This window comes from Hypanus sabinus, chromosome 12 (genome assembly GCF_030144855.1).
Source record: "Hypanus sabinus isolate sHypSab1 chromosome 12, sHypSab1.hap1, whole genome shotgun sequence".
Classification (NCBI taxonomy): Eukaryota; Metazoa; Chordata; class Chondrichthyes; order Myliobatiformes; family Dasyatidae; genus Hypanus; species Hypanus sabinus.
In genome coordinates, this window is record NC_082717.1 from 70,407,310 (window position 1) to 70,429,951 (window position 22,642).

The following is a 22,642-nucleotide window of genomic DNA, read 5'->3' on the forward strand; positions in this document are numbered from 1 at the left end:
GGTGTGTTCATTCCAATACACAGACGAATCCTTGAACTTGGCCCAGTCTACTGACTCGAAGCATTCCTATAGCCACTCCTCTGCCTCCTGTGACCACCTCATTGTTATACAAATCACTGGAGCTTTGTTCCTTAGCCTTGATCCGATTTACCAAAATGCAGCCTGGGCATGGAATCACACAGGCATTCCTTATCTTAGTATAACAGTGCTCTAGGTTGTATGCTGATGGTAACTGGGAGGGATTTCCTCAAACGTGCCTGGTTGATGTCCCAGACTATCATTTGAAATGCATCGGATGGGCTGTTTCATGTTTGGAGCCAGTATCATGCAGAATCATGAGTGCTTGATTATAGTCAGCCACTGGTGGTATGTAAACTCCAGAGAGGATCACAAATGAGAACTCTCTAGGATAAAGGCTGGACGGCATTTGACTATTAGGTGTTAGAAGTTGGGAGAACATGTGTTCAACAAAACCACCACCTAGCGTTTACCATGAAACAGTTCAGCCATGTCCACAAAATGAACTTCCTTTACTTTTGATTTTGCACACGAAACCTAATGTGTTCTGTAGTCAACAATTGCTTTGGTTCTTACTGTTCCTACATTACTTTCATGAAAGCTTATCTCAGCTGGTTTGGTTTGAGCTGTCAAGTTTCTAAATAAACTGTATGCTTTTCCACCCAACACACTAAACACAGCTAAACAGGTACTTGTTTCTCATTTGCTATTTCATTTGCTTCAAAATGCTGTTTAATTTGCTCAGTATACATGAGCCAGTTATGTATACTACATACCTGTTGAAGCAGATCTATCTTTTACACATAGATTTTACACATCAATCTTTTTGAAATAGCCAACCATTTCAGCTTTTTAAAATTTATGAATATTATCACCTGAAAAAAGATAAACCTACAAAGAAAAAAATGTGCTACTCTGCTTTTTAAAAATTCAACTGCTTTGAGTAATGGGGACATTACATTTTCACCCCTTCTCAACCCCACTAAAACCAAGGAATGTTTCACACTACACTTTAAAAACGCGTATGTCTCGCTGTGCTTCAACAGGTAGGTAGTCATCTCAGGTTCATTTTAAAACTATCTTGCCACCACAGTAAAGTTCTGTCACTGTAAAACGTAGAACTAATTAAAAGGAAACACTGATCCGTGAATGCGAATCTAACTTTGTTTTTATGCTAAGTGAGACGCATTCATATGACACGCAGTGTGGTGACACAAGGCTTAAACAGACAAAACAGGAAGACAGCATTTGAGTATAATCATATTATGGGCAAATATTTGTTATTGTAATGTAGTTTCCTTTAAGGACTCTATTGCAATAATTGTGTTGAAAATTCCAGTGACTGTGGAAGGTAGCCACAGTAGGAATGCTGTCTGAATCTACTTTAGTAGGTTGAATTACAGTCGTACCTTAGAGTGAATAAGAATATAGATACACGTGAGCAATTCAGAGACTACACCTAAACTGGAACACTTTTGAGTAATCATGGGCCAAGGAATCCCAAGAATTAATGGGGTGATTACATTTTCACCTATCCTCTACCTCACTACAACCAAGGACCTGGAGAGGCTGCTGCGACCAAGTGGACAACATCTTACTGGAAAGCCCAGTCTCTCAGCCTTCAATAGAAAAGATTAAGGGAATTCCCTGGTAAGAAATGATGCAGAACTCGAAATAAGTAATTTATTCTTATCACATATTTACTAATTACTACATTAGTTAATATACATAAATGAGATAAAACACCTCAGAAAGTTGATGACTAACACAAGAAGATTTTGATAGCACAAGATACCATCACTCATGAGCTTAATATCCCACTCTCTCATGGTAGATTTGTACTGAAAATACTGCAGTGGCTTCCATACAATAGTAACTCTGTTTCAGGCCAGTGTCCTCAACTGTACAGACATGCATTTTTGGGTCTTTTTTTTAAAAAAGGAAAAAGACTTAAGAATCATTCTTTTTTTAATTCATTTGTCTGGAATGAGAGTTGCATTTTTATCACAAATTAGCTCCAGTAGATTATTAGAGAAAGCCAATGTCTAACTGAGACATCATCACAAACCAAAATTAGGCTACAGAAATGAAGTAATAAAATTAGAAATTTGTGAACTTTTATTAGATCTGGCAGTTCCAGAACAGGCGATTAGATAAATTTAATAGATGTGTATCCATTGTTTAATTCATTTCCTTCCTGTTTCATGCCTCAACTTATTTTCATAAATGATGGATGACTACCTTTTTTCATGTATTGAAGCAATAACTATAAATAAACAATCTATTGATAGAAAGACGTGGCACATAACGATGATGATGATAATTGATAGAGATTCCTCCAAGATGCCTCAGAGCAAGCAATTGGAATATTATTTAAATATAACACATTTTGGACAAAGTAAAATCCTTGGGAATAACTGAGTACTTTGTATATTAGTCAAATGTTTTTTTGATGACAAGAACACTGTTCTTATTCTAAGCCTAAGCAGGTACCTCAATGAAAAAAGGCTTCATATCAACCCCCAAATTAAACATCTAAGCCATCGTCATAACCTTATACATGAAAACCCAACCACTTGTGTCATCAGAAAGACCAAAAAGGCTCAGATAATTGCTAAAATTTTGTAATTAAAACTGGACAGAAAGGCCCTAAAATAGTTCGGGATGAACACCATTTAATGTGGAGAAGGTTGGAGTGGGGAGCAGAGATCTGACAAGGCAGCAGATTGGATCTTGCTGATGGAATACTTCTGACCACTCACAATAGTAAACAGTCAAAGGAAAAGATCATCTGGGAAAAGATTTTGCAGACAATTTCTGAGAAACTCGTGGTATCTAATAGAATAGAAACAAATCTGACATTTCATTCTGTCGTTGGCATAATTAGAAATGGAATCTCGAGCATTGGTCAAAATGCACCTTCAGATGATCTGTACTTTGTAGGGGTGTTCTATAAAAATATAACGATGATTAGTCAGGCAGAGAGAGATCTCTATTTACTGACAAGTACCTTAATTGTTTAAACTAACAAGTACTTGAATTTATACACTAAATATCTTGTGTGCACACCTGCTAAGTCTCCTGAATAGTCAAAGGATAGCAAAGGTACTACCCGGGCAAAGGTGTCTACACAGGCCAGGCGTTTCTCGTTGTCCCGATTCACTCACCATGCGAGTCATGCAGGGTTGCTCGCGCTTGTATCTGCGATGGTTATTCTTCAAAGTTACAGCTACCAGCGCGCATGCAGCATCAACTTTTATACTCATTCCTTATCAATTCAAGTATCGCATTCCAGTGTCATTGGCCACAGGCCACGTGTCTGTCCTTTAACACCTTGTTATTGGCTCTGCTCCAAGTCAGCATCAACTTGTTGCCTCTTCCCATCAAGTGACAGTCGATCATTTATAGCTCTTTGTTCTCAATCAGCAATGAGCTGGAATCACTTCAGGCAGGCATCATCTCTAGCATTCACAAACCTACATATGAAGAAAAACTTCTTCACACAGAGAGTGGTGAATCTGTGGAATTCTCTGCCACCGGAAACAGTTGACGCCGGTTCATTGGTTATATTTAAGAGGAAGTTAGATATGGCCCTTGTGGCTAAAGGGATCGGGGGTATGGAGAGAAAGCAGGTACAGGGTTCTGAGTTGTATGATCAGCCATGATCATACTGAACAGTGGTGCAGGCTCGAAGGGCCAAATGGCCTACTCCTGCATCTATTTTCTATGTTTCTATATTTCTATAGATGTTCCAACCAAAGAACATCTCACAAATAACTTATTTGGAAATGATCTCCAGTCCAGCAGAATCATTGTGTCTCCTTTAAAACATTGATCAAACCCAGCATGTCAAGCTCACAAAATGGAGAATAGAGCATCTTCACAAAATGGCAGCCTCCATCCCCAAGCATGCGGCAAGAACAAAGGCACAGTCTGTCTGCTTCCACTGTCCTTGGACCATTTGAATTCACTGTCCTGTATATTGTCATTCTTGCTGGCCAACAGGGTAGGCTGGAACCAAAAGCCAAAGCACCTAATTAATGTAATTCAGGTATCAAATTATGACATTTACCCAGAGAGGTTAGATATGGAACATGTAGTGACTAGGGTGAATAGCACAACATTATTCAAAGGGAAAAGGGAATAGCAGGATAGAATTGGATGAATTATAGCCAGAAGACAACCTCTGTGGAGAATAAATACAAGCATGGATCAATGGGCTGAAATGTCTTTCTGTGGCCTGCAAATACTTCATAATTGTAACACCAAGTTTACATTGCACAGACCTAACACACATAATATCTGTTTTAGTGAAAATGCACTCTAACCCCTTCTCTGTAAAATACCACATTGTTTAAAGCATCAAATGCTAGAAGCCAGTAGCTACAAAGAAAGGCAAGAGGATGCACTGAAGCCAGCAGAAAACACAAGTTGAGCAGCCTGAAGCAGCTTGGTGATGAATCTCAGACAGAGAACGTGAGGCACTCACCAAACCAGCTGGGTTAGGGATGCACCATCAATAACTCTCGGAGACGTGAGGCGAGATATAGGCTTTTATTGGCTGGATAGAAGAAAGAACAAGCAGCAATTGACCACCACACTACATCCTGGAGACTGAGGCCGGGGCTGTGACTCCAATCGCCTTTATACTGGGTTCTGTGGGAGGAGCCACAGTCAGTGGGAGGAGCCACAGGAGCAGTCAGCCGGGGGTGGGGGGTCCAGACAGGTATATGTAGTTCGGAACAGTTAGGAACACACAACTGGGATGCACTGCTTCTTCCACAATGCCTCCAGACATAAGCTTCCACTAAAAGGCCATCACCCAGTTTATCAGCAAGATCAAGAGCCATGATGAACTCGCCCAGCAGAGAGGTCTTGACAGCTGACATTATTGATGGCTCTCTGACCACACTCCATCAAAGGTGTCTCTGAATTGACACTCAAATTCAAAGCCACCCATGCACAAAATCAATGTTGATATTCATAATTCAGAAATAATTTACCAGGACTTAAAACATGAAGCAGATCAAATTAGAAGGTCTATTTACTGTTATTTAGATATCGATGATTTCCCCTATACAGATCAATGATCCATTGCACAGTACAGGTTAATCATGCCAGGCTCAGTGTACAAGCTTCCTACCTGTAGAACTGGGACTATCACAGAACTCTGTGCTGCCCAGTGAGGACTCCATCGTGAGTAAACCCATGCAACAAAGGAGTCAGTGGCAGTGTACATGTAAATGCTCCTATTGGCTTAATTCTCTGTCACTGTTGGATTTTAGGACTTCTGTAAAGAATTGTGTGCAGTTTGATATCCAGAAGTCACACCTTTTGTTGCCACATCAAACCTCCACCTCAGTTCTCATCCAGTGAGCATAGTTGGAAGCTTGTTAAGAAGGCTTTGTACTCATGGGAGTAAATACTTGTTTAAAAATCAATTTGCTGCCATCATGGTTGAATCAACAATATTCTGCATTACATTATTGTGTTAAACTGTTCTAGTCGGCTTTGCATAAGAAGATCAATAAGACCCCCCCCCCATACTGAATGTTTTAAGAACAGATTCTTTCCCTCCACCATCATATTTCTGAATGGTTTATGAATGTTATTTCATTTTGTAACTAATAGTAATACTTTACTTTGCACTGTACTACTGTGCAAAACAAACTTCACCACATACAGTGCCTATAAAAATTATTCACACCCTTGGAAGTTTTCATGTTTTATTTTTTTTTACAGCATTGAATCACAGTGGATTGAATTTGACATGTTCAACAGAAAAGAACCCTTTCGTGTCAAAGTGAAAACAGATCTCTACAAAGCGATCTAAATTAATTACAAATATAAAACACAAAATAATCGACTGCAAAAGTATTCACCCTTTTCAAGTCAGTACTTAGCAGATGCACCTTTGGTAGCAATTACAGCCTTGAGTGTGTGAGGACAGGTCTCCATCAGCTTTGTGTATCTGAACCCTGCAATTTTTCCCCATTCTTCACAAACTGCTTGAGCTCTGTCAGCTTGCATGGGAATCGTGAGTGAAGAGCCTTTTTCAAAGCCAACTACAAATTTCTGTCTGGGCTCTGACTTGGCCACTCTAGAACATTAATCTTGCTGTTGTTAAGCTATTCCTGTGTAACTTTGGCTTTATGTTTGGGGTAATTATCTTGCTGGAAAACAAATCTGCATCAGGTTTTCTTCATGGATTTCCCTGTATTTTGCTGCATTCATTTTACCCTCTACCTTCATAAGCCTTCCAGGTCCTGCTGCAGTGAAGCATCCCCACAGTATGATGCAGCCACCACCATGCTTCACAATAGGGATACTGTGTTTTTGATGATGTGCAGTGTTTGGCTCATGCCAAACATAGTGTTTAAGCTGATGGTCAAAAAGTTCAATTTCAGTTTCATTAGACCATAGAACCTTTTTCCAGCTGACTTCAGAATCTCCCACATGCTGAGTTTTGTTTTCAACAGCGTCTTTCTCTTTGCCACTCTCCCATAAAGCTGTGACCTTTGAAGCACCCAGGCAACAGTCATTGCATGTGCAGTCTCTCCCATCTCACCACTGAACCTTTTAACTCTTCCAGAGCTGTCACAGGTCTCTTGGTGGCCTCCCTCACTAGTCCCCTTCTTACACAGTCAGTTTTTGGGGAATGGCCTGCTCTAGGCAGATTTACAGCTGTGCCATATTCCTTCCATTTCTCAATGATTGACTTAACTGTACTCCAAGGAACATTCAGTGACTTGTATTCATCTTCTGACTGTGCCTTTCAATAACATTTTCGTGGAGATGCTTGGAGTGTTCTTTTATCTTCAAGGTGTAGTTTTTGCCAGGATTCTGATTCTGACGTGTATTTTTAATACAATCAATTGAAACACCTTGACTGCACACAGGTCTCCAAAAACAGATCTCCATTTAACTAATTATAAGACCGTAAGATATAGGAGCAGAAGTAGGCCATTTGACCCATTGAGTCTGCTCTGCCATTCAATTATGGGCTGATCCAATTCTTCCAGTCATCTCCACTCCCTTACCTTCTCCCCATATCCTTTGAAGCTCTGGCTAATCAAGAATCTATCTATCTCTGGCTTGGCCCCAAAAGCCGCTCATGGCAACAAATTCCACAGATTTACCACCCTCTGACTAAAGTAATTTCTCCGTATCTCTGTTCTAAATTGGTGCCCTTCAATCTTGAAATCATGCCCTCTTGTCCAAGACTCCCCTACCTTGGGAAATAACTTTGCCATATCTAATCTGTTCAGGCCTTTTAACATTCGGAATGTTTCTTTGAGATCCGCCCTCATTCTCCTGAACTTCAGGGAATACACCCAAGAGCTGCCAAACGTTCCTCATATGGTAACCCTTTCATTCCTGGAATCATTTTCATGAATCTTCTCTGAACCCTCTCCAATGTCAGCATATCAATTAGACATAGTCAGCATGGCTTTGTCAAAGGCAGGTCGTGTCTGAAGAGCCTGATTGAATATTTTGAGGCTGTGACTGTGCTGTCTTTACGACAGTTATTTGGTTTATAATATTTTCGCTTAGTAATTCATTCAATAGTATTTTCTAGTTAGAATTAGGAGTGTTTAAAGTATATTCATTGCATGCAAAATATATCGGCATGCGATGACGTCACATCCGGTTTCGCCGCGTCTTGTGGGAAAACACCGGTTTGAAATTAGCGCGAGGGTGGGGGCTTTCCACGAGGCTCACCTGAGCACAAGCAGTTTTGCAGGCATGAGAAATCACAGTGAGAGCAACGCTGTAAGTTAATAGATAATCGATATATTGAACTAAGATGTTAATGCAGATCCTGTTAGAAGTAACGACGGTAGATAATGTTTATGCTTTCGTTAGTTAAAGAGTCGCGGATAGTTTGCATGGAAGTGTATTTAAAGTAGTCAATGGAGCAGGTAAACTCTCCCTGTATACTGCACCTTAGTGTAATGTAGTTATAGTCACCTTTGCAAGTATTTACACTTGAAATGTGATATTAAGGAAGGAACAAATACTGTATCAATCTTGTATTGTTTTATCAACAGTTTTCACCACATGTTAATGTGAAGAGTGAACAGTAAATGGTTAATCTTACTGCGATCTGGTTTGCATTGGCTGTGGTTTATCCGGACGTTAAATTCGGCGTTTCGTTACACCCGAAGGAGAACGTTACAGTGAAAAAGCGGCATTATCAGGTGTTTCAAGTGCTGCAATGTCAGCTCAATCCAGCATCAAGTCGATGCCGCCCAGCGACAAGAGCGGTAAACCGACATCAAGTAAGTCCACCCAGGCAAGAGCCAAGGCAGAAGCCGCCAAGGTGCGACTGCGTTACGCCAAACAAGAAGCCGAAAGGGCCGCCAGAAAGGGAGAAGCCGCCAAGGTGCTACTGCGTTACGCCAGACAAGAAGCAGTTTTGAAAATGAAACTGGCCACCAGAGAAGCCGAAATCCAGAAAGAAAGGGCCGCCAGACAAAGAGAAGAGGCTGCCAGAGAAGCCGAAATCCAGAAAGAAAGGGCCGCCAGACAAAGAGAAGAGGCTGCCAGAGAAGCCGTAATCCAGAAAGAAAGGGCTGCCAGAGAAGCCGAAATCCAGAAAGAAAGGGCTGCCAGACAAAGAGAAGAGGCCGCCAGAGAAGCCGAAACCCAGTTGGAAATGACAAAAATATCGACAGAGTTGCAAGTGCTGCAGCGAGAAAGAGAAGAAGCAGCTGCCATGGCGGAAGCAAAGTACATAAAAGAAGCTGAAGGGTCGCGTGATCTGACCGAAGCAAGATCTACTTTAGAAAGGACCAGACTGGAACGCACAAGCGACTATGTACAATCTCAAATAGACAGGCAGGCTCGTCTCCCCTCTCCATACGTATTCGATAACTTCCCCAGCTACGAGGAACCTCAGAGAGTCACGATTGCATCACATCCATACGAGGAAGGAAATTTACCCTCACGGCTCCGTGATGAAGTCAAGAATGAAAGAACCGTCAACGCTCCTTCACCCCCACAACAGGACGGCGGGGAGGGAGAGGTTCACTCCAGGACAACAATTGTCTGCTCGAACTGTACAGAAGTTTGCAGTCAAACTCAGTCAAGCCGTTCTTGTTCCGAGATCTGCCTCACCGAGGTATACCCTAAAGAAGCACAACAAGACATTACCAAGCGTAAAGTAACCGACGAGACGCTAGGTCAGTCAATTTTCGTTCAAACCGAGCACGGAAACAAACTTGCACAATCAGCTCAAGATACCATTTCTTTAAAAATCAAAGACACCAAGGTCTTCAGAGATGAAGCAAATAATGGGGTTGCCCCATTGCCTATCAGAGAACCATGCCAGCGCTCACCAGATAACAAAGAGCAGGCAGTCAAACGGTTCACGTCCTTACGGAAAACCCGGAAAAGGAAACCTGAAATGCAGCAACGCACCCGATTGGCCCACGAGGTACTGTGCACCCTAATGGCAGAGGTCACAGCCATTATAAACGCACAATCATTCCTACCTGTGTCTTCTGACCCAGAAAACCCCTTTATACTTTCGCCATCAACGCTCCTTACGCAGAAGGCAGGAGCACCTCCTCCACCAGGAGACTTCTCAGACAAGGATTTGTACACAAAGCAATGGAGACAAGTCCAGGCTCTGGCAAATCAGTTCTGGTCCCGCTGGAGACAAAAATATCTACCTTTGTTGCAACAGAGACAAAAGTGGACAGAACCCCGAAGGAATCTTCAAGTTGGAGACTTAGTCCTGCTCAGGGACAAGCAAGCCACCCGCAACAGCTGGCCAACGGCCAGAATCACTGCTACATTCCCTAGCGGGGATGGACATGTCAGGAAGATCGAATTGAAGACTACCGACCAAGGCGATGTGAAACTTTACCAAAGGCCAGTTACAGAAGTTATTCTACTTCTACCCAATGACTGATTAAGAGACTAAGTTTTGTACTCTGCTCATTGTGACCTTACGAAGGTCAAGCGGGGAGTGTGCTGTCTTTACGACAGTTATTTGGTTTATAATATTTTCGCTTAGTAATTCATTCAATAGTATTTTCTAGTTAGAATTAGGAGTGTTTAAAGTATATTCATTGCATGCAAAATATATCGGCATGCGATGACGTCACATCCGGTTTCGCCGCGTCTTGTGGGAAAACACCGGTTTGAAATTAGCGCGAGGGTGGGGGCTTTCCACGAGGCTCACCTGAGCAGCAGTAGTTTTGCAGGCATGAGAAATCACAGTGAGAGCAACGCTGTAAGTTAATAGATAATCGATATATTGAACTAAGATGTTAATGCAGATCCTGTTAGAAGTAACGACGGTAGATAATGTTTATGCTTTCGTTAGTTAAAGAGTCGCGGATAGTTTGCATGGAAGTGTATTTAAAGTAGTCAATGGAGCAGGTAAACTCTCCCTGTATACTGCACCTTAGTGTAATGTAGTTATAGTCACCTTTGCAAGTATTTACACTTGAAATGTGATATTAAGGAAGGAACAAATACTGTATCAATCTTGTATTGTTTTATCAACAGTTTTCACCATATGTTAATGTGAAGAGTGAACAGTAAATGGTTAATCTTACTGCGATCTGGTTTGCATTGGCTGTGGTTTATCCGGACGTTAAATTCGGCGTTTCGTTACACCCGAAGGAGAACGTTACAGTGACTAAACACATTGATGAAAGTAGAGCAGTAGATGTAATGTAGATGGATTTCAGCAAGGCATTTGATAAGGTACCCCATGCAAGGCTTATTGAGAAAGTAAGGAGGCATGGGATCCAAGGGAATCCTGCTTTGTGGACCCAGAACTGGCATGCTCACAGAAGGCAAAGAGTGATTGTAGATGAGTCATATTCTGCATGGAGGTCGGTCACCAGTGGAGTGCCTCAGGGATCTGTTCTGGGACGGTTATTCTTCGTCATTGTTATAAATGACCTGGATGAAGAACTGGAGGGATGGGTTAGTAAGTTTGCTGATGACACAAAGGTTGGAGATGTTGTGAATAGAGTGGAGGGCTGTCAGAGGTTACAAGAGGGATATTAATAGGATGCAAAAGTGGGCTGAGAAGTGGCAGATGGCATTCAACCCAGATATGTGTGAGATGCTTTATTTTAGTAGGTCAAATATGATGGCAGAATATCATATTAATGGTAAGACTCTTGGTAGTGTGGAGGATCAGAGGGATCTTGGGATCTGAGTCCATAGGACACTCAAAGCTGCTGTGCAGGTTGACTCTGTGGTTAAGAAGGCATACAGTGCATCGGCCTTCATCAACCATGGGATTGATTTTAAGAGCTGAGAGGTCAGAGCCCACTTGGAGTACTATGCTCAGTTCTGGTCACCTCACTACAGGAAGGATGTGGAACATAGGAAGGGTGCAGAAGATATTTACAAGGATGTTGCCTGGATTGGGGAGCATGCCTTATGAGAATAGACTGAGTGAACTCAGCCTGTTCTCCTTGGAGTGGCAGAGCATGAAAGGTGACCTGATAGAGAAGCATAAAATGATGAGAGGCATTAGATTGTCAGAAGCTTTTTCCCAGGGCTGAAATGGCTAACACAAGAAGGCACAGTTTTAAGGTGCTTGGAAGTAGGAGTTGACAGGGGTAAGTGTTTTACACAGGGAGTGGTGAGTGCGTGGAATGGGCTGTTGGCAATGATGGTAGAGGTGGATACGATAGGGTCTTTTCAGAGACTCCTGTATATGTACATGGAGCTTAGAAAAATAGAGGGCTGTGGGTAAATCTAGTTAATTTTAAAAGTGCATACATGTTGTGGGCCAAAGGGTCTATATTGTACTGTAGGTTTTCCATGTTTCTATCCTTTCTAAAATAAGGAACCTGAGACTGCACACAATACTCCAAGTGTGGTCACATGAACGCCTTATAGAGCCTCAACATCACATCCCTGCTCTTATATTCTATACCTCTAAAAATGAATGCCAACATTGCCTTCTCTTTCTTCACAGCCGACTCAACCTGGAGGCTAACCTTTAGGTATCCTGCACAAGGACTCCCAAGTCCCTTTGCATCTCTGCATTTTGAATTCTTTCCCCATCTAAATAATCTGCCCATTTATTTATTCCACCAATGTGCATGACCATACCCTTTCCAACATTATATTTCATTTGCCACTTCTTTGCCCACTCCCATAAACTATCAAGTTTCTCTGTAGGCTCTCTGTTTCCTCAACACTATCTGCTACTCCACCTATCTTTGTATCATCAGCCAATTTAGCCACAAATCCATTAATCCCATAGTCCAAATCATTGCCATACATTGTAAAAAGCAGCGGTCCCAACACCGACCACTGTGGAACTCCACTGGTAACCGGCAGCCCTCCAGATTAGGATCCCTTTATTCCCACTCTGTTTTCTGATCAGCCAATGCTCCACCCACGCTAATAATTCCCTTGTCATTCCATGGGCTCTTATCTTGCTAAGCAGCCTTATGTGTGGCACCATGTTAAAGGCCTTCTGAAAATCCAAGTACACCACATCTACAGCATCTCCTTTGTCTACTATGCTTGTAATTTACTCAAAAATAGCAGTAGGTTAGTCAGCCAGGATTTTCCTTTCAGGATACCATGTTGGCTTTGGTCTATCTTGTCACGTGCCTCCAGGTACTCAATAATCTCATCCCTAACAATCGATTCCAACAACTTCCCAACCACTAATGTCAGGCTAACAGCTCTATACTTTCTCTTCTGCTGCCTCCCACCCTTCTTAAATAGTGGAGTAACATTTGCAATTTCCAGTCATCCAGTACAATGCCAGAATCTATCAATTCTTGAAAGATCATTGTTAATGCTCTGCAATTTCTCCAGCTACTTCCTTCATTCCATCAAGTCCAGGAGATTTATCCATCCTCAGACCATTAAGCTGCCTGAGCACCTTCTCGGTTGTAATTTTCACTGCACGTACTTCACTTCCCTGGCACTCTTGAATGTCTGGTATACAGTGACATGCAAAAGTTTGGGCTCCCCAAGAGATTTGAGCTCTCAGGTAACTTTTACCAAGACCTCAGACCTTAATTAGCTTGTTAGGGCTGTGGCTTTCACAATCATTGTTAGGAAAGGCCAGGTGATCCAAATTTCAAAGCTTTATAAATACCCTGACCCCTCAAACCTTGTCCCAATAATCAGCAACCATGGGTTCCTCTAAGCAGCTGCCTAGCACTCTGAAGATTAAAATAAATGATGCCCACAAAGCAGGAGAAGGCTATAAGAAGATAGCAAAGTGGTTTCAGGTAGCCATTTCCTCAGTTCATAATGTAATTAAGAAATGGCAGTTAACAGGAATGGTGGAGGTCAAGCTGAAGACCAAGAAAACTTTCTGAGAGAACTGCTTGTAGGATTGCTAGAAAGGCAAATCAAAACCCCGTTTGACTGCAAAAGACCTTCAGGAAGATTTAGCAGACTCTGGAGTGGTGGTGCACTGTTCTACTGGGCAGCAACGCCTGCATCAATATGACCTTCATGGAAGAGTCATCAGAAGAAAACCTTTCCTGCGTCATCACCACAAAATTCAGCATCAGAAGTTTGCAAAGGAACATCTAAACAAGCCTGATGTATTTTGGAAACAAGTCCTGTGGACTGATGAGGTTAAAATAGAACTTTTTGATCGCAATGAGCAAAGGTATGTTTGGAGAAAAAAAGGTGCAGAATTTCATGAAAAGAACACCTCTCCAACTGTTAAGCACAAGGATGGATCGATCATGCTTTGGGCTTGTGTTGCAGCCAGTGGCACGGAGAACATTTCACTGGTAGAGGGAAGAATGAATTCAATTAAATACCACCAAATTCTGGAAGCAAACATCACACTGTTTGTAAAAAAAAAGTTGAAGATAAGAAGAGGATGGCTTCTGCAACAGGATAATGATCCTAAGCACACCTCAAAATCCACAATGAACTATCTCAAGAGGCACAAGCTGAAGGTTTTGCCATGGCCCTCACGGTCCTCCGACCCAAACATCATCGAAAGTCTGTGGATAGACCTCAAAAGAGCAGTGCATGCAAGACAGCCCAAGAATCTCACAGAACTGGAAGCCTTTTGCAAGGAAGAATGGGCAAAAATCTCCCAAACAAGAATTGAAAGACTTTTATCTGGCTACAGAAAACGTTTACAAGCTGTGATACTTGCCAAAGGGGGTGTTACTAAGTACTGACCATGCAAGGTGCCCAAACTTTTGCTTCGGACCCTTTTCCTTTTTTGTTATTTTGAAACTGTAAAAAATGGAAATAAAGTAATCTTGCTTAAAATACTAAAGTAATGTGTCATCTTTAACTTGATGCCTTTTGGAAATCAGGTCATCTTTTACTCGCTTAGCTATTCACAGTAACAGAAATTTTGACCAGAGGTGACCAAACTTTTGCATGCCACTGTACTGCGGATGTCTTCCACTGTGACGACTGATGCAAATTACACATTTAGCTCTTCTGCTTATCTCTGTGTCTTTTATTATGTGATATCTAAAACCAATTGGCTGCACCAGTGACACAGTGGGTCATTTTAAAGGGGAGTGAATATTTAGACAGTTATTTTGTGTTTTATATTCGTAATTTAGATCACTTCATAGAAATTGGCTTTCACTTTGACATGAAAGAGTCTTTTTCTTTTGAACAGTGTTTAAAAAGTCAAATAAAATCCACTGATTCAATAAAACAAGATGACTTCTGGGGGGGGGGGGGTGGGTGGATAGGCCCTGTGTGTCAGTGATAATTAACCTGATTTGGACAAAGTAAACAGTATGTTGTAGAATTACACAAAATTTACATGAACTACAGAGGAAATTAACTGGATGAATTAAATTATTTTATTTTTCTCATTTCATGTTTTCTTCTGACTTTTCAGTTTCGGACTGTAACAGAAAAATTTCAAGCTTTCTTTGATTTATAAATTTCTATCAATAGACAAACAAAGCTGCCAAATAAAACATGTCCTGCTCAAAATGTAACCCTACCTTGAATACGGCTCCAAAGATATTTAGTATTTTCTTCACTCTGCAATGAATATTACATTCTACCTTTTTATTTCTTTGACACAGATGGTGGAAGCCATGTGGTCCATCGAATCTATACTGGCTCTCAGAGCAATCCCTTTGCCCCTTAAATTTTCCAGTAATCTATTTCATCTAATACCCATCAACATCCCTAATTCTCCACCCACCCATGTTGTAAATTTAATATTTCAGTAATATGAGTAATCTTGCATATATATTGTTTTATTAAGCATTCTGGTTCATTTACATAATTCATGGACTGAATGTATAAATACATGAATTGCATATGTCATCACACTACCAGGTGATGTGTGGTAGCCTCACATAACAATGTTAACCCATATTTCGAACTCTCATGTTTTCTTTTGAATTAGTTTAATATTTTGAAGTTACAAAACATAACAGCCCACACTGTGGGCAATTTACTGTAGTGAATTAACCTATCACCCAGCACAACATTGGGGTGTGGGAGAAAACCAGGTCACCCATGGGAAACTTACATAGACACAAGGAGAACATAAACACCACACAGGAAGCAGATATCATGAGTGAACCCAGTTCTGGAGCTTTGTGGCAGCAACATTACTTGACGCACCACCATGCAGCCCACTGAGCAAGTTACGAAGCCAACGATTTTAGAACTATAGGATGATGGAACTCATCTAACAGTTGAATTATAACAGTGAAGTTCATACTCTAAATTGTACTTCAGAAATTGAAACATATCACAAATAGAAACCATTATCGTTGTTGGGAAAACATGCTGTTAAACTGCTGTGAAAGATAGCAAGCAAAACCATCTTAAAATCAATTGTATTACATGAAAACCAGTATTGTTGTAACGAAAATTAGGTCACATTTTGGCACCATTTAGAAACTGGAAGGGCGTTACTGGTCTCTGCTGAGAGTTTTATTGCATTGCTGATCTGAATGTACCAGCATCAGTTAAGTTTTGTTACTCAGGGTCTATATTCATTCAATCCAAATATTCTCCCCTTCTAAGTGTATAGCATATTGATGTATTAATCTACTGCTTTAGATACCTTATCAAAGTCTGCCTATAACTGAATAGAAAAGCAGTTGTGGATAGTTTCACAAATTTGGTTTCAAAATGGAAGAAGAAATCCTAAAAATGAATTATGAGTGGGAACTAAGGATGTTAAAGTTATTTCAGGACTATGTTGAGACCACAGGACAGTTCCCTCTTTTTTTAATCCAGTCCTCTGTTTATCAATTAGACTTCTTTTGCCAATAGCTACAAGCTTCTGTTAAGAATATCATTGTAACCCAGTCATCTTTCTTTCATCTGGGAGTGCTAGAGGAAACCACGCCGGACATCAGCATCACCTCACAATAATCTCGACCAGAGTACCCGATTGCTTAGTTTCTCTGGTGCTGATGACATAAAGGAGACAACTCGTCACACGTGCACAAACTTGGTGAAGGTGATAACACAAGGATGATTTATCACAAGCCATCAAAGAATTGATAAACAAGCAGACACCACTGACAGCCAGCTCCATGATGTCACCAGAAGCTCAGAGCGCCTGACCAGAAAAACAGTTGCAGAAAATGGTACAGGCTGTCACTAGGGCTTTTGTCAAGGTCCCTTTATTACAGGCCATGGTTGTCTCGATGTTTAAAAATCTCTGTGGTCAGCCAACCTGCCACTCATCCATTTCATGAAACAGCAGATAACTCAGGTTACAACACGAGTATCAGGTGATATTCTATTACTGAATGCAAATGTCACTGTGATCTACAGGGAGCCACTGTTCTGAAATGTGGCTGACCCTTAAAGAAAAAAGGGAAAAGGGGCATTAAAAATGTTTTCAGTGCCACCTGACTGCAATCTATTAGCCGTCACTCTCTCTGAGTCTGAGAGTTGTGGATTCAAGTTTCACTCTGCAGACTTCAGTGGTAAATCTAGGTTGAATCTTGAATGAAAGCAATGAGATCTTAAAACTGAGGTATTTTTTTTCCTGATTCGTTGACAAAACATCAAAAGGGGGCTTACACCCAGTGTCCTGAACCAAAGCTATATCTCAACGAAAACCAAATACAGAATACCTCATCATTATCACAGTGATGTCTGTGAGAGCTTCCCACGTACAAATCGACCCTTGATAAGACTTAAAATATTGCATACATTGTCAAACCCTTTTGAGCCATAATGAAAATGCTTTTAAAAAAATCCTTTCTTTGTTCTGCACAAACAAAACTAATGCTTCTGGCCAGACAACTGGGCTGATAGGAAGGTTAATTGGAGGAAAGGAAGAACTGAATCAAAATGAAATAAGTCTCACAGTGCACTGAGAGACCACATTGCAGAGTTGATAGAACATCAGCACAGTTTCGGTTTCTTAATGAGAAACCAAGATTAGTAAACCTGGAGTAGGTGAAGAACAGAAAGTCATGTTTTTGAATGCAGGGCACACAGCTATACACTGAGGAAAATCCTGCAGTACAATAGTTTAGAAAAAATGATCGCCAGTTCTCCCTGGAGGACATCATGGGTTGTTTTCAATATTACAAGGTTCAATCAATAACATCTTTCAGACATGAGTGATGATGAACAGCAGCTTAGACTGATAGTCAATTCCATAGCTCTTCAGAAAGTCACTGTGGCACAGCACTTACCTGGTGCTGTGCTTCATACCCTTAATGTAATCTGCTCATGGCTATCGAGACCACATGTGGGCTGATTGATCTTTTCAGGGGATTTTACTCAGATGGAGGATAAATTCTCAGTGAAGTGTATTGTGAGGATGAAGTAATTTCACAGCATTGTCAGCAAGCTGTGAGCAAAGACTTCACATTTTCAGCTATAGATTAACCATCTGACAACTGTGAAACAGTTAAGTGACTGTATTTCCTGCAGGTACTCCTCACAAGTAAAGCAATGTAACTCCCCTGAATAGTAACTGCTCACACCTACCCACTAGATTGCTATTCCTTGCAGCGGGCGGCTTCTCAAAGTGGAGAGAAAATAAACACGTAGTTGGTATTCAAATACGTTGATACAAGCTGTAGGTGGTGCTTCATATTTTACTGTTAATTCCTGTTAATGACAGCATTAACATGGTGCTGTTAGATTTCTGATTAAGTCTCTTGGGAGACAAAACAGGAAACCAAAAACTGATACCGACCAAAAATTTGTTTAAAGAAGCAGAAATGTAGGGGCATCTTAAAGGAAAGAGGTAGCGAGCTAAGAGGTTTTTGGAAAGGATTCAAGATGCTTAGGCCTTGACAGCTGAAGCCAAGGTAGAAAGTGGTAAAAATTAAGTTGGGTTAAATAATCAGAAGGGGAAAAGTAACTTGGGATGATTTGGCAGTTGTGGGAAGTTTTGATCAGAAAAAAAAAGCCAAGGGATGTTTAAAATGGAGGGATTTGGGGATCTGGATCCCTTGTATTTAAGAAATGCTTTCATTCATCAGATGAGGGGAAATCAATAATGCAATAAGATTTGTTGACATCTGTAGGTTCTGTTTAAATTGGACAACTGTCACTTCACTGGAGCTGAATACAATGCCCACAAAGGAAGATTAGTTTGTGCCACAGTGGATGGGGAGGGAAGGTGTGGTGGAGGGTAAATTCATCTAAGATCAGGGAAATATTCATCAGAATGAGGTATTAAAAATGAACCAAAATAAAACAGAATATTGGGTAAAGATGACATGAGAGGAGAACTTGCATCATCAGATTAGCAGAAAATACCGGAAACTTTTAACAGCGGAGGCATCTTCTGGAAGAAGATATAGGGTTAGTACCTCAGGTTTGAGACCGTTCAGTGGGCAGGAGTTAATTTAAATGGAATGAAAATACATGCGCCCCAGGAATGTTTAAGAAAAACAGAACAGTGATTGTCAGGTGAATCATAAACGTGAGAAAGTCGGCAGATGCTGGAAATCCAAAGCAACCCACTCACAATGCTGGAGGAACTCAGCAGGTCAGGCAGCATCTATGGAAAAGGATAAACGCTCGCATCATCACGACTACCAGGCAAAACAGTGCTTATATGGTTCAGGCACATTCTCATGGAGAAGAAGAAAGGGCAATTAAAGAGAGAACTCCCAGAAAGAGCAGAGCAGGAAATAAAGGACAGACAATTAGTTTAGAAACACAGATGAAAACCAGAGTGATTATAAATGGTTCTTTTATAATGTTAGAATAGGAAATGTTTGTTAAACTATATTTAGCTGACAATTGCTCAACAAGAGATTTCCTTCAACAGACAAATCTTGGAAGCATTTAATACCCAGTTTATCCCATTCTTTAAAAACTAGATCAGTCACAGAAGGTTTAAAAAAAATTAGAAAAAATGGGACTTGAAAAGAGAAAATTTCAATAAACCAAAGTATTTTCTAAATTGTACCCAGATCCTCAAAGTATGTTTAACTACCAAATTGTCAGTTAGTTTAATTGAAGATAAAGGAAGTGAGGATCTAAGAAATGATAGAAAATTTATTAACAGAGTTAGCTTCTAAAGAAACCCATACCAGACAGTCCTCACGGTTAATATGACCAAAACGTAAGATTTTGTATATTGACTGCCCAGTAATGAAACCTAAAATGTGGTAAAGCTAAACCTCCATTCTTTTTATCTTTTCAAAGATGAACTTTATTTAGTTGAGAATGAATACAATTGTCAGCTAAATACAGTGTACCAAAAACCCACTTTTTTCAGTATCTACAAATTAGATACTTTGTGATCTCAATTATATACATTTCTGAAAAGTCCCAATAAGAACTTATTAGATGCAATTTCTAATTTGAGACCTTTACATAATGGTTCAATATCCAATATTTATGGCATGTTGCTGGGAATGAGAAATGCTCCTTTAGACAAAACTAAAAATCTTTGGGAAGATGATTTACAGACTTCAATTTCTGAGGAAACTTGGAATGAAATTTTTAAATTGGTTAACACTTCATTGTCATGTGCCTGCCACTCCCTCCTACAATTTAAAGTGGTCCATAGAGCCCACATGACCAAGGATAAGCTATCTCATTTTTATTCGGCTACATCTTCCTATTGTGATAGATGTAACAATGGAGAAGCTTCACTAATTCATATGTTTTGGACAAGTCTGAGTCTTGAAAAATACTGGAAGGAAATGTTAGAAAAGGAAGAGGATGAAGGGAACTGTGACAAGTGGGAACAAACATAAATGAGAATCTAGAAGTGAGGATGGGAGTGATCAGAGAGCTAAATTGAGATTTCTTGTGAATGAATCACAAAATGTCAGCTGGAAAGTGTAGTAGTGAGGAAGGCAGGTGGCAAATGATTGGCATAACTATACAGGGTAGTGCTGAGGCCACACCTAGAGTACTGCGCACAGTTTAGTTCTCTTTATTTTAGGAAGGAAATACTGGCTATGGAGGTGTTTCAAAAGGTATGAATTCAACTACTTGCTAGATGGATTAATCTATCGTGTGTTGCTCTATCATGAGCAAACAATGGAATTACACCTATGTTCTTTGAAGTGTAGATGAATGGAGGGTAATCTTATTGAAACATACAAGTTCCAGAGGAGGACATCACAGAGTAGATGTTGAGATGCTTTCATTAGTGGGGGGGGGTGGGGGTCTTGAGTGCGATGGCACACTGATAAGATTAGGGATCCCGTATATTTAAGTATGTAAGAACTCTTTGCGGAGGATGATGAACCTCTGGAATTCTCTAACCTTAAGGATGATGGAGGATGGATCACTAGGTGCATTTGTAGAGGAGGCGGATAAACTTCTGAAAAATGAGATAATTGAGGGTTTTGAGGAACAGATGCAGAAGAGGAGATGAGGCCTGGGGAAGATCACCCACGATCATATTGAATGACAAGGCAGACTTGAGGGGCAAAGTAACCTATTCTTGTTCTAATGTTCTTATGTACGTACATAGGGGCAGACTTAATGAATACGTTTGTGGTTTCTGCATGAAAAATGCTGCTGGAGTTTCAGCAAAGGAAGAAGTGACAAAAGGGGCAAGGAGGAGGAACAAGAAAGGAAAGCTTCACTTAAGGTGAATGAGTCACCTTCTGCAAACACAATACACTCTAAACTAAGGAAGGAAGAAGGCAATTGCAGAAATATTGCCCATTATCTTCCAAACATCTGAAGATATAGGTAATGGGGACTGAAGAACTGTAAACGCTATACCCTACTCACTAAAAAGGATGTAGGGATTAATTCAGTAACTGCAGACCCATCCATTTAATCTCAGTGGAAGAGGAACTTCTACAAATGTTAAGAGAAGTGAATTGTTTTCAGAAAGCCAACATGGATTTATTTTAGGAAAGTCATGTTTAAATAATACGTTTCTGATGAGGTCTTAGAAGGTTGATGAGGGAAATGTGGTTCCAGTGATGCAACTACACTTCCAAAAGGCTTTTGACATACTGCCATATAATAGGCTTGTCATCAAAGATTGGTGTAGGAAATACAAGAGGTTGTAGCAGCATCAACAGAGAGTGGGTAAGTGACAGGAAATGCAGAATGGCAGCAGACAGTTTTTATTTATACTAGAAGCAAGTGTACAGTGTTGTCTCTCGGGCTTGGTCCTGAGATCACCATTGTCTTCACTATATTAAAGAGGGTGCAAGAGGCACGTTTTCCAAATCTGCAGGTGATCCAACACTTGGAAGAACAATGAATTGTTAAGCAGATTATAAAACACACTGCTTCAGGAGGAAATAGTCATACAAATGACATGGAGAGAAATGAAACAGATCTAATTTAATACTGAAAACTGCACAATACATTGCAGTTTGGTAAGAAGAAAGGAGAGATGCAACATAAACTAGAGGCCACAGTTGTAAAAGGGTACAGGAGAAGATAGGTCTGGAGGTATGTATGGAAATTATTGGACGTGGCAGGAAAGGTTGAAAAAAATAGTGAAAAACATCTAGGGTCCCAGGATTTTCACATAAAAGCGTAATGTATAGAGCAAAGAAAGTCAGGACAAACTTCAAGAAGACTAAGCCAGCAGTACTCCGTTACTATTGATGGTGAGGACGTGGATGTCGTGAGGATCAGCAAGTATCTGGGGGTGCACCTGGATGACAGACTTGAGTGGAGCACCAACACCGAGGTTGTGTACAAGAAGGGTCAGAGTCACTTCCATTTCTTGAGTAGACTGAGGTTCCTTGAAGTATGCAGGCCTCTCTTTCACATGTTCTACTAGTCTGTTGTTGCCAGTACAATCTTCCATGCGGTAGTGTGGTGAGGCAATGGCTACAGACATAATAAACTGATTAGAAAGGTTGGCTCTGTTAATAGGAGTCAAACTGGACATGCTGGAGGCTGTGGTAGAACAAAAGACCCTGGAAATTCTGGTCAATGTTTTTCACCCTCTGCATGCCACCTTGGCTGAACAGAGGAGATCTTTTAGTAATAGGCTAAGACAACTGCGCTACTCCAAAGCTTCTCTTCTAATATTTGTATATTTGTGCCCTTGTAATGCTACTGTGATACTGGAATTTCCTTTGTGATCAATATAGTATCTATCTATCTAAAGGAAATTGGTTTGCCTAGAGAGGGAGCATTGCTTCTGGATCTGGAGACCATATTTTGGAATAGCTGTGAATGCTTTATGGGGTGCAGATTCAATTACAGATTAACTTTACAGATGTGCATCAAA